The sequence below is a fragment of the Stenella coeruleoalba genome (assembly GCF_951394435.1).
Source record: "Stenella coeruleoalba genome assembly, chromosome: 10".
NCBI classification, from domain to species: Eukaryota; Metazoa; Chordata; class Mammalia; order Artiodactyla; family Delphinidae; genus Stenella; species Stenella coeruleoalba.
Window position 1 is genome coordinate 86,001,208 of NC_137156.1, and position 13,578 is coordinate 86,014,785.

General features: G+C 41.3%; 1 protein-coding gene across 8 annotated transcripts in view; it reads right to left on the minus strand.

Annotated features, from left to right (window-relative positions):
• FOXP1 (forkhead box P1) overlaps nucleotides 1-13,578 on the minus strand; it is a 598,032-nt gene that overhangs the window by 488,816 nt on the left and 95,638 nt on the right. The gene's annotated exons all lie outside the window — the stretch shown is intronic.

A 13,578-nucleotide genomic window follows, 5' to 3' on the forward strand; every position in this document is an offset into this window, starting at 1 on the left:
GATGCTTCCCTTCCCCGAGCCCTCCATGTGCCATGGAGTCAATGTGCATTAATGGCACTGAAAACCGGAGAACCTTCCAACTGCGAGTTGCAGCAGTCACTGTGTCAGTGGAAACAATGAATCACAGGCATTCAACCTGGGATGCGTTGTGGCAGCACCTTACATGTGTCACCAATGTGTCATGTGACATGGCTGTTGCCATGGTGAGGCTCCATGTTCAGGAAACGTGTTAAGTCTTGTAGAAGGCACCCAGCCATCCCCCAAGTTACCCATGCCCATGAGTGTATTCTCAAATCTTTCTACTGCCGATAACATTGTGATTGCCTTTCTCTCTGGGAGTCTTGTTGGAAGAAAGAGGGGAGAGAGTCATTTGGGAAAAGCTGAGAGGAAATGAAGTATTCCATCCTCAGTGTCTGTGTGTGTGGGCTCCAGCCCACTGAGAACAGCAGTATCTTTAAAAATAATTCATTTCGACAGTTTCGATGGAATAAAAGTGGACTCTCCCCACTGGAGGAAGGTGATTTTTATGTTACCTGTATAATTTCCATGCATTGAAACAATGGATAAAGAAACAGAGACTGAAAACTACACAATTTCTTAAGTAGGAGAGAAAACTATACAGATTAAGAGTATACAGATAAACAATCCTAACGATGTTAACGAAAAAATTCCTTCTCTTGAGCTTCTTTACGAGTTTCCAACTTTATTCCTGAAAATAGGAATAAAGCTCATAAGAGACTCACAGTCAGAGGATTCAATAATTTACTGCAACTAGGGGACTGAGTGGAGTAGCTGGCACATAGTAGGCCCACAATAAGCTGCAGTCACTAGAACCATCGTTACTACCATTGCTTCTACACAGCTACGGCTCAGAGCAAAGCGAAGCCTAAACTGACTCTCAAGGGAAGATTTAGGATTCTTCAGCACTAGGTTCCTTTACCTGCCAGCTTCCCACATTTGGAACTTAAGAAGCGGGTTAAGGAAAGTCAAAGTGTTTCCCTTCCAAATGATAAAGATGGTTTTGTCGAAAAGACGCACTTTTAAGTGAATTCTACGCACAAATGTAGACACATACAAAAAATACGCTTCTGTGGCTATCGGTGCTGTGAGAAAACAACAGAGAGGGAGGGCTACAGGATACCTAAAACCAGATGAGAGAGGAACAGCTGAAGAAGCAAGGGAGTTTTAGCCAGGGGAGGACTCAAGAAGGACGTGCTATCCCCGATGGATGGTCAGGGAGAAGAAATGAGTTTCCTAGAATTTCAAAGCACCAAACCAAAAGATTAAGTGGGATGCCTGTGGGTGGTAGATTTCAGTCCAGTGGAAGAAAGAACTTCCTAGCCCTAAGGGCTGATCAGTGATAAAACGGGCTTCCTGAAGAACAGAAGTTCACCATCCCAGAGTTAACTCAAATAGGCTAGGTGTTCTTGTAGAACCAACAGGGCCCCAAAGATTTGGGCCCAAGATGCATGTGGACAGCAATAGGCTTTAATATTTCTGTGAACACTAAATGTCTAGGAGTCTCTGAATGTATATGATGTACCTCACGAACATGCACAGTTACACATAAAAATTCACATCCTGGGACACTCCAGAGAGATAACGGCAAATTTGCTGTCATGATTTCAAACCACATTTTTTTATTTAGGGAATACTTTAAGGCTGACAGCTAGCTTTATCATTCACCGAAAATAACTACATCCCAACTTTCTTTTTTAACACCTGATGTGTATCAACTCATCTAATCCCACAATCATTTACCAGTTAGATACTACTATTATTCACACTTTAAAGGTCAGGAAACTGAGGCCCAGAGCAATGTAACTTACCCAAGCTTATACTGATAGTAAGTGGCAGAGCCAGGATTCAAACCTGAGTTTTCTCACCGATATCCTGTGTTCTTAATCACCACGTTTAGCTGTTCATTATACGTTCAAGGTTCTACATCTTGGCTCTGCATCCTGGAATATGTTTATTTTTCATTTAACAACAACAACAAAATGATAAACTAACCATGTGCAAGGCTTTCAACACAATTCTACCTTCGTTGTATTCTCTCTCTCTCACTTCCTCCCATTTTCTATTACAATGGACATTTATGTGAAAACATATTTGCATCTCAAGGGTTCGTCATCTTTTCTAGATGTTTATTCCCCAACTGCAACCACCATACTTTGGCATCCCATCATAAGGGCTGGCTTGCTGGAAAACCAGAAACTCATTCCTTCACATCCCAGTAAGTTTTATCATGATACTTGAGAAAGAAATAATCTTCTAGATTATTCTCCTAGACCTTTCTTGGAAAACATCCTTGATCATTTCTCTTCTCTGGTCCTATATTTTCTCCGCCTCGATGCTGTCTTATACCTCGGCCTCCAGGCTATGAAAATGCCCCACTGCTGAACCCACTCTTCCCCACGGCTCCCCTGGCCCTGACTCCCCCACCTGTTTACAAGGTAAGACGAGGCATCTTCTCTCCGGAACGCTCACACTCATTTTAATTTAAAAAAAAAAATTTGAAATATAGCTGATGTGCAACATTCTGTTGTGTACAGCAAAGTGTACACAGGTGTACAGCAAAGTGATTGAATTATACGTATATATGTATAACATATGTATATGTATATGTGTATATATGTATATATTTTCTTTTTTAGATTCTTGTCCATTAAAGGTTATTACAAGATATTGCATATAGGTCCTTGTTGGTTATCTATTTTATAAACAGTGATGTGTATATTTTAATATCAAACACCTAATTTTTTCACATCTTTATCTGAGTATAAATGCTTTACAATGGTGTGCTAGTTTCTGCTGTACAACAAAGCGAATCAGCTATACGTATACATATATCCCCATATCCCCTCCCTCTTGAGCCTCCCTCCCACCCTCCCAATCCCACCCCTCTAGGTGGTCACAAAGCACTGAGCTGATCTCCCTGTGCTATGCGGCTGCTTCCCACTAGCTAGCTATTTTACATTTGGTAGTGTATATATGTCAATGCCACTCTCTTTGTCCCAGCTTACCCTTCCCCCTCCCTGTGTCCTCAAGTCTGTTCTCTACGTCTGCGTCTTTATTCCTGCCCTGCCACTAGGTTCATCAGTACCATTTTTTTAGATTCCATATATATGCGTTAGCATACGGTATTTGTTTTTCTTTCTGACTTACTTCACTCTGTATGACAGACTCTAGGTCCATCCACCTCACTACAAATAACTCAATTTCATTTCTTTTTATGGCTGAGTAATATTCCATTGTATATATGTGCCACATCTTCTTTATCCATTCATCTGTCGATGGACACTTAGGTTGCTTCCATGTCCTGGCTATTGTAAATAGAGCTGCAATGAACACTGTGGTACATGTCTCTTTTTGAATTATGATTTTCTCACGGTACAAGCCCAGTAGTGGGATTGCCGGGTCATATGGTAGTTCTCTTTTTATCAAACTCCTAATTTATCCCTCCCTCAACCCTTTTCCCCTTTGGTAACCATACGTTTGTTTTCTATGTCTGTGAGTCTACTTCTGTCTCATTTTTTTATCATTCTGGTCTCCAGCCATTTCTTTAGGGAAAATCAAATGATACACATTATATGCCTCCTGGTCTCTATTCTTCCTTCAAGATAAAACAAGAGATATTTAGGGGGAAAAAAAACCCCTGTTTTAATCATTCAACCAACTCTAAGAGTGTTTTTGTGCCCAAGAACCACTTGTAAATAATTCTTATATTTTTCCTTAAACCTCTCAATTTTATTAAATGTTGCATTTAAGTAGTAGTATCAGAGAAACTGGACTGACGCGCTAATAGTACTTTGCTACATATTTCATATATTATATATATATATATTTAAGTAATACCTAACTCTTAAATTTTCAAAAATGTCCATTTGTGACTCGAGAAATTTAACCTTAATTCCACTGGTGAGACACCCAACATCTATGAGAAAACACCGGTGCTGAAGAGGATATAGATCTTATATGTCAATTTCTGAGTCCACTTTTTTTCTGGGACTTGTTTTCCCTTTCACTTCATCTTTTACCCTCCGTCTCACTTTTATTTCAGGTTCATATTTTTCTTGTCTTAAATAAAGGAAAGGGGAAAGAGACCCTCACTAAATTTCACTCTAAATCAATAAATAATCCAATCACACAGGACAAGACTATCTCAAGATGAAATGTGAACAAAAGCTGATGCTATTATTTCATCAGAAACTGGAGAGCAAATGATCAGGCCCAAGCATCGTCCCAGAGCTAGAACAAAGGACTGAATCCTCACCACTGCTTTACGCTCCATCGTCTTTACAAACCACGGGCCCTGGAGCCAAATGGAACCTACACTCATGAGCTACAAGTAGTTTTTACGTTCTTAAAGGGTTGGGAAAAAATAAAACTACTGCTGCTCTTTAGTGACCTGTGGAAATGACACGAAATTCAAACATCTGGAAACGAATGTTATTGGAAACACACCCACGCTCATTCACGTACGAATTGCCTACGGCTGCTGGCGCACTACAACACAGGCGAGTAGTTGTAACAGACCAGGTAGACTGCAAACCTCAAGATATTTACTCTCTGGCTCAGGAAAAGTTTGTTGATCCCTGTCATCAACAGAGAAGTTAGATGACCCTTCTACCATCACACACATACAGAAGCATTTTTTAATTATAAAACTTTTCCAAAGAAACACAGTAGCAAGAAGGGTAAAAGGAATCTCCATGAACTCAGCACCAGGATCAGATAAAAAGCTCTTCCCTGTCTCAGGGCACTGCCTGGAAGCACAGACGCCCCTGGTCAGCACCAGCGCCCCTCGTGCTCCCCCATCCTGAGTTTCAGCTCCACTAATCCCTCCTACAATTCTGATGACTATTAACCATCGTAAGAGGAAACTAGCCTGATACCTTTTTTAAAGCGGCAACATTATGAACAATTAAAAAGCTGCCACCACACATGCACAACAACTTTCTTGTATCTTAATATGCATATCCATAGTCTGATTATAACAGCCTGGAGAGATTGACAGGAAATGACTGAGTGTAATGGTTCCAAAGGAGACACTACATTGATCAGTAAATAATACACGTTTTTTGAAACTGTCTAACTGCATATTTATACATGTCAACTCTTATACACTTCGGTGACAGAATTCTTTTTCAGGCATCTATGTAAAAAACTCTAATACTGATTTTTTAAATGTTTTTAATAATTACCAAAAAAATGCTTCTAGGATATACGAGGTTTAAATTATATCCACCAAAGAGTGCCACCTGGAGCATCAACTGCTACATCTTTAACATTCCCAGTTATGTCAGGGTATTTGCAAACGTCTCAAAAAGGTTAAAATATAGTTTCACGTAACACATACCTAGTGCTTACTGGGCGCCAAGCACTGTATTAAGGACTTTTCACAGCCAACAAGGTAGATGCTACCATTGTCCCCATTCTGCAGAGGAGGAGACTGACATTTGGAGAGCAGCCTTGACTTGGCCAAGGTAACCCTAACAGTGAGGCCTGGGACTAGGACATGAGTTTATCTTCTCTAATTCAGAGCCCAAGCTCTAGGCCTGGACCTGGATGTGGGCCTGAAGATCTATACTTAACATGATTCAGGTAGCCTCTGGATCACACGCTGAAGAACACAGCCCAAGGACTTGGAGGTAGAAGAGGAGAAAGTCCAGTGGGCCCTCGGTTCAGGTCCCCTGTACTCCCTTCCAAACACTGCCCACTGGAGGACTAGAGAGAAAATCTATAACCGGTGTATCATAGCCCCTGGCATGTCACATGTGCTCAGTTATGACAGCTATTCAACCACTGTCATTTTTTATAGGTTAGTCAGGGAAGGCTTGTATGTCAGGTAAAGTCATTTTTATCTGTATTGTCCAGAAAATTACTTCAACTCTTGGCCGATTCGGTTAGCATCTCCTCGCCCTAAGACTCCGTATCAATTAAATTACACCAGCAACTGAGGGCTGCCCAAGGTGGTGTGGAGGACAGAGGAGTCTGTCAGGTTCTACCCGGTGACTGGTTTCTCAACACCAGGCTAGATAATGAGCTAGATCAGCCCCCCACTGCCCCCTCCCCAATGCACACACCTTTTTTATTATGAAAAGTGGTCAACTATATAAAGAAGTAGAGAAAATAGTGATCATGAACCCCATATGCCCAACGCCCATACCCTAGAAGATCAAGATTATGTTCCATTTTTTCTTTTCTGAAAGATGTAAAGGAAACATGTCATTTCCCCTTTACACAATCCAATATGCAACATTAAAAAATACGGAGAAAAAAATCCCCTTAATAATAACTGAATGCACATGTTGTAAGAAAAATTCCACAGAGCATACCTGAAACTAGCCTCCTGGCACTCTAGCCTGCAAGACTATCCTGGATGGACAGAAGTCCTTGCAGCCCATAGACAAGGGGCCTAAATGTGCTTGACAAAGTGGCAGACCTGACCTTGTCAATGCCTGGCTCTGGCCCTGGGCACAAAAGCCTGGGAGCGCAGGTTTTCCCTTCCTGCACACGTTCTCTGGATCAGCGGTCCTGCCAGTCCTATGTTGCCTGTTTATACTGTATCAAAGAAGAAAACTCCTCTCCTCTGATAATAGGAACTCCATGAGCCACCATCGCCAAAAGCATCTTTATTTTAGAAGAGGACCTGAAGGAAATACGCAACACTGAGCCCAACTGCATGAAACTGGGAGATTTTAGATTTAGAGGAAAAGGCCGGTGAGTAAGGAATATTTTTGAAAATTTTTCTGGAAGAAGTTATTCCCATTTTTTTAAAATCACTGGTCCTATAAAAATCCTGTGTGTAGGGCTTCCCTGGCGGCACAGTAGTTGAGAGTCCGCCTGCCGATGCAGGGGATGCGGGTTCGTGCCCCGGTCCTGAAGATCCCACGTGCCGCAGAGCGGCTGGGCCCGTGAGCCATGGCTCCTGAGCCTGCGCCTCCGGAGCCTGTGCTCCGCAACCGGAGAGTCCACAGCAGTGAGAAGCCCGCGTATCGCAAAAAAAAAAAAAAAAAAAAAATCCTGTGTGTAGCTTAAGCTGCCATTTTAAATGAGTTGGAGTCCATTTCTTCCACAAAGACAACTAGAAGCTACAAAATCTTCCTTGCCTAAATCAAAGGCCCTTGGAGAACCATGGAATCAAGGATGAGGATGTAGCATGCCCTCCTGGTTAAGACACAGGCTTTGAAACTGGCCTACCTTGAGGTAAAACCCACTTGTAGAACCTGCTGTGTGATCCTGAGTAGTAACTTAGACACTGAGCTTCTGTCTTCTCAACAATAAAACCAGAATAATAATATCCAGGCCACAGAGACGCTGTTAGAATGACATGAGATACCTAACATGATATCCAACCACTGCAGGAAAAATAAATGCCCAATGACTGGCTGCTATAATTACTCGGTACAAAAATTACTAAAACCTCACAGAATACGAGGAGGGATGAAAAAGATTTCATCTCATGAGCCTCTTCCAATCACTTGGTTGGAGTCGCATGGAACAAACACTGTGTACAGAAAATCCAAGAGCCACCCCCAGAACAGACCATAATGGGGCTCACAGATTTTGGCATCCTTGACCAAAGCCAACCATATCCTACAAATACGGCCCAACAGGTTACCAATTCACACGTTCACAACCACTTTCCAGAAGTCTGGTTACCATGACCAACACAAACAATCAAACAATACGTTGAAATGAAATTACAATGTACATTAACTAAATGGTACTTCAATATGTTAACTGCTCATTTTTCTTTTAAGGAGGAATTAAAAGGATGGCAGTTCTCAACAGCGTAGGGCAGCAGCCTGCATATAAACTGAATGGAAATTTCCTTCTCTTAGCCTCCAAGCATTATTTGAACCAAGTGAAGAGAAAACCGATTATTTTCAAAAACAACATGCCATGCAGCTGAAGTTCCTAGAATTCTACATCATGGAAGGTATCATTTGAAATATAATAGCTGAATGCCTTCCTCCCTGGTACCGCTTGCTTCAGTGTATTGATAAAAACCAAGAGTAATACGCGAAAGGAAATTGCAAGAAACTTGCCCTGCACCGGTCAGCACCTGGTACACGCGTGTGCCCCTCCCTTTAAGAAAGAAACTGCACTCGGAGAGGGAAAGTCTCAGTTTACCTTTCACCCCACCACTTCCTTGCTGTGTCTGAGCCTGAGTTAATGCACAGGTAACAAGAGGGTGAGGAGAGTCTCTTTCTTGTCTTTTCCAAAGTTACATAAATTGGAAAAAAAAAAAAACCCTACAAGACTATAACGTTTCATACACATAACCCCCAAACCAGCTAAAAGGTAGGAAATAAACTGCCTACCAAACCATACAAATACGGTATACACGTGATGTCAAAAATCCAATTATGTGGTTACACAACCACATAATTGCCAGAACTGTGCGTAAGATCTTCTCATTAATATAACACACATTTAACCACTGTGTGCCAGATATTGGGGTAAGTATAGGATATACAAAGACAAACTACAAAGACTAGTCAAAAGCCACTTGCCTGACGTGATTCTGACCACACTCAGAATGTAAGTGGTGAATTGGTAAGCTTGCCTCCAAGAATTTAAGTGGAGAAATTCTGAGGCCACACCCACACTGAGCAGAGGAGAGAATGTGATCAATTAGTGATGTCTGCCAGGGGCACAGGGATGGGCAGGGGTGGGGGAATTATAAAATCGAAAGTCTGTCAAGAATGTTTGCCCCTTTGATTTAGGCAAAGGATTCGATGCTTTGTGCAGAGGTCAGGGGAACAAAAGCCTGCCCACTACATTAAAAGTTCACAGTGAATTTGTATGTCCAGAAAAATGTGTGTATAATCCCATAAGGGGCTTAGACAGAAATGGAAAATATCTGCAATATAAATGCAGATTACCTTTATTACAAAATTGGATCATAGTCTCATTCCTAGACTAACTTCCTATATCATAAAACCTATATTCAATTTTATAAATAGCATACACCAAGAATCATAAATTCAGTTAATGCAGAAATTTAACAGATTTTTTTTTTAAATAAAAGTGAGAAAAGGCTGTTTTAGAGCAAGTATCTGAAAGGACAGAAAGAGTTCTTTCTCTGAAGATATGTTTTTTCATCTGACTCTACCTCCTTGGGGACATAACTAGAGAAGAAATAAATTTCACAGCTAATATATATGAAGTAACATGTTTAACATTATCCAATGAATTGATATCTACCTACACCATATAAATATATCTCACATAAACTGTCACCTCCAAGAGAATTCATTAAAACAATGTTACAGCTTCCGAATTAAATGCAATCTTCTAATTGGAATTTAATCTTACAATAGTAGTTGGCGGATTTTCTTTTTGAATTGACAAATGGAATAATTCATTAGTTTGTCTTACAGTTCTATGGGAAGAATTTAACAGTAAATGTGACATAGAGACTGGCTAGCCACTGCTGTGAGGTACTGGGTGGGGGCTGTGGGAGGGAAGGGGGCTTGGAGGTTCTTTCACCATCATCAGAACTCCTCCCACGGCTTACGGGTGGGGAAGGATGGACACTCTTCCTCTCACCATCCTGAATTAGGGCATTACTAACATATTCCATTACCTCCACGTAAATGTCATGTTAATTTCTGATCCTCATCAAGCCAGACAATGGTTTCCCCCTTGGCCCCTAGCCAATTAGCTATGTGGAAAATAGTCAGCCAATTACATTACTTGTATTAGGTTAGGGACTGGAGAGAGAGAAGCAAAATAAACGCCTCAAAAATACTTCCCAGATAAAATGTAAGTTGACACTGTCTCCCCGTGCTGGAGTCCAAGTTATACAATCTGATAGGCAGCTGCCAGCACTCATAACTGCTTATTAAATCTAGGCTGTCTTTATGGCGTGAGTGAAGATCTGTATTTTTACCAATATTAGGTTCATTGTGTTACGAAAGAGACCAAAAAACTTAAGATCATTCGCTCCAGCTTATAAAACATATTATGCAGTTTATTAAATTGTTAAAATTACTTTTCAAAGTCAAAATTTCAGGGACTGGAAGTTTCAGCACAACAAAGTGGCTTGGCCCGCTGACAGCTTCCCGCACAAGGCGGCTGAGAAGGGGAGCCCACCTGCAAGCCTTCCTGTTCCCAGACGCCTGCTACCTGCCCCACCTCCTCCCGGAAGCTGCACCACTGCCACACCCCACCCCAAAACCAATGACCAAAATCCACAGTCTTCAGTTTTATGAAGAAATCCAGGAACTTCCAGCCACCAAGTAGCCCACTATCAAGCCCTAAATGAGAAGGATTATTTTCTGTGTTTTTACCTCTTTCTAGTAGGTCAAAAGCTAGGCATTTGTTTATGAGAGAGGCCCAAAGAGGAACTGTAGGCAAATAAGGAAAAACAACCGGTGACAAAACAATGCTGCATGCGTCTTATACTCTTATCCCAGATCCACCAGCAAGCGACAGTTTACTGGGAGGAACAAGGCAATGCCGAGGCACAGGCTGACAAACAAGCCAACGTATCTGCCGTCTACAGTCAACTTTTCTAGAGAAAACTCTATGCAAACCCAGACTGTTATTGTCACATTTATTAATAACACTGTGGCTAACTGCCTATTAAATATGCACAGACTTAGCCGGTCTTCACTCCTGGAGTCTCGTGATGTGCATCAGATAGGTACCAACATCAACTAAAGCTTCACGCCGGGGGAAACAGGAGCCAACTCTGACTCCCTGCTGGCGAGGGTATTCAAGAATCACATCACAAAGAGACGTCTCAAGTGCTCAGCCCTTCTTTCTCTGTATCCTGCCCCTAAGCTAATTTATTATGCAAGTATGGTTATCACCAACATAAATTGAGTACATTACCTAAGTACTCATTTTCTGAACCTGAAATTCTGCCATGATGATCTACTTGCGTAAACCTTTTATCATATGGCTTTGTTTCTTTGCACCGGAGTGAGGAGATCTGTTGTTCTAGCTGTCTACTGCTGGGACTGGGACGTTGTTCTATCACGAGGTCACTTACCATGAAACATTTCACTCAGAATTGGACTTGATTTCGTGCCTAAAGACTCCAAGGTATCAGCCGTAACAGTTAACTGATGCTTCGTTTGCTTACTCGGTAAACTGTAAAGTTCTAAAAGCCGTAGGACTATGCATACGTTTTTGACAACAACAGAAGGATGAACTAGCTATCAGACATACAGTGCATCGCAGGCCAGGTTAGTGCATCACAGAGGAAGGGAATCAGTCCTTTAATCGAACCTCGAAGGTGTGCTCTGAGGATAAACAATCATAAAGAATCAGAACACATACTCCAGTTCATCAGATTTCAGGGATCTCCACTTCCTACTAAGAATACAGTGAAGGCAAACTGATTACAATCGGATAAATACAAAGCGTTTCCTTATTTAGAAAAAAACTGGTAATCGACTGGGCCTAACTGTATTTTATCAATTCAAGAGATATCATTTTCATTACAGTTCTTCAGATTGATCTTTCACACAGCAGGCCTTACCCAAATGAAATTAATGAATAAAATGAGCCTAGTCTTCAATAAATCCATTCATGTGGTTTTGTTCAATTTCATACATCAATTTATGACAGTGACACTGAGTCAGACTCTCTCAGTACTGAAGACAGAGATGACAGGTAACCTCAAACCTGAGTTTGTTGCTATTTCAATACCTTCAGCAGAATTCCAACCACTTCTTTGAATTCTCATGTTTACACGAGACACACTCAGGCTTTGTTCTCAACTCTACCCGGATCCCCAAAGATATAACTTTTTATAATGTCTGCTATCTGCTCACTGGTCTACAGACCACTCACAGAAGTCTATCATAGCTGGTTAGCAATAGAAAACCTCAGAAGAACTTCACAGGAGAAAGAAGCACAGGACTTGCCCAGGACCACCCCATAAGATGATCAAAGCACCCTAACAGATCTAAAGTTCCATGAGTCCATTAACTATTAATTTTCATGGTGTACACCCTTGCCTTATGTGTTACAGGTTTCTACTTGCTTTATTTCTTGCCATGAAAGAATACGCTAAGGAAGATATAAGGCTCTGTTTTTCCTCTATCTCCAGCTCCAGCAGAATGAAATGCAAAGGACAAGCAGTCAGAGACCAAACTAGCCTAAGTGGAAGTGAATTTTAAAGCCCACGGGCTCTTTGAGCCTGATATTCGGGCTGGCTGCTTCAGCAGGGCTCTTTTCATCTATGAAATGGGAAGGATTTGTCAAAATGACCTCTAACTGTAAAATCTTTAAAAAGCTGGCCCAAACAGCGAAATGCAAAACAACATCTTAAAGAGACACATACCAGCAAAGAAGGTTTACAAAATTGCGGGGCTTGGATGTCACAACCTCTGTAATTGAGATAAGCTAGAGAGAATCACTGAGGATAAAATAACCTGGGATACAGCTCTGACCTAGCCCAGGGACATGGACATCTCCATCAGACTCTCTGGGCTGCTGATTCTCCATCTGTAAAGTGAGGGGATGTAAACAGCCAACTTCTAGGGCCTTGTTAGCACTGACAAACACGACACTCTAACCTACCTGCTTTATTTTAAACATACGAAATCAAAACAGACCAACTTGCCCCATGTCAGCTAGCTATCAGGTCTCCCAATTTCTAATACAGTGTTCTTTCTACTTCACTACACTTCCCTCCATTAAATAGAATCTGTTTCAAATACAACTCCACTAAGACAAACAAGATGAGTTTATGCCAATGGTTCTTATCATTAAATGCCATTCACTACAAAACTGAAACCAAATGGTTCCCTATAAAGCTGACCTCGTTTTATGACAAAGCTACCATTGAATGATGTCAGAGTTTTTACCCAAAACACCTGGCCTCAACCAATTCTTGTCTCTGATAAAGGCGAGTCACAATTGTTCATTCATTACTACAGGGGAGCCCGTGAGTTCTGAAGAACATGACAGACGCCATCAAATCTACAGAAAAAGAGCATCACGTCCCTTCTAACTTCCCCCTAAAAATTACGATGAATAACCTGATGAGGAGAACTATGCTAGAAAAAAGTGCTCACGAGTCTTTCTGAAAATCTGAGAGTCCACAGTTCCCAACCTTTTAACTTTTTCAAGAGCCCCAGTCATGTGGAAGGCTTGCGATGGGACTTCCTCAATGAACAAATCAGACTTAAATCTCCCACCACCACCCACAACTCAAGATGAGGTTATTATTGTCTTATTTCAAGGTGGTTCATTTTATCACCAAGTTTTAATGGGACCAGAAAAGCAATTACTCTTTCAACTGCGCACGTAGCTCGTAATCTAGGTAGGCCGCCCTTCGGTGTATGCGTAAAAGAATCACACAAACAAAAAAAGTTCTCCCGTGCCCTATTATGTCTCTTACAAATCCTAAGATCATTGCCCAAGTTATCCAAAAAGGTTATACCACTGAACAATGACAGGGTGACTCTTCTTTCGAAACGAGAGTCTCTCATCTTCAGTGTAATTGTTCTGATGAATTTGGGACCTTTTTTCAGTTTCCTGCACCGTGCAGGACCCCTTCAGCCAACATTTAGTCTGATGAACTTTCAGACGAATAATCGTAAA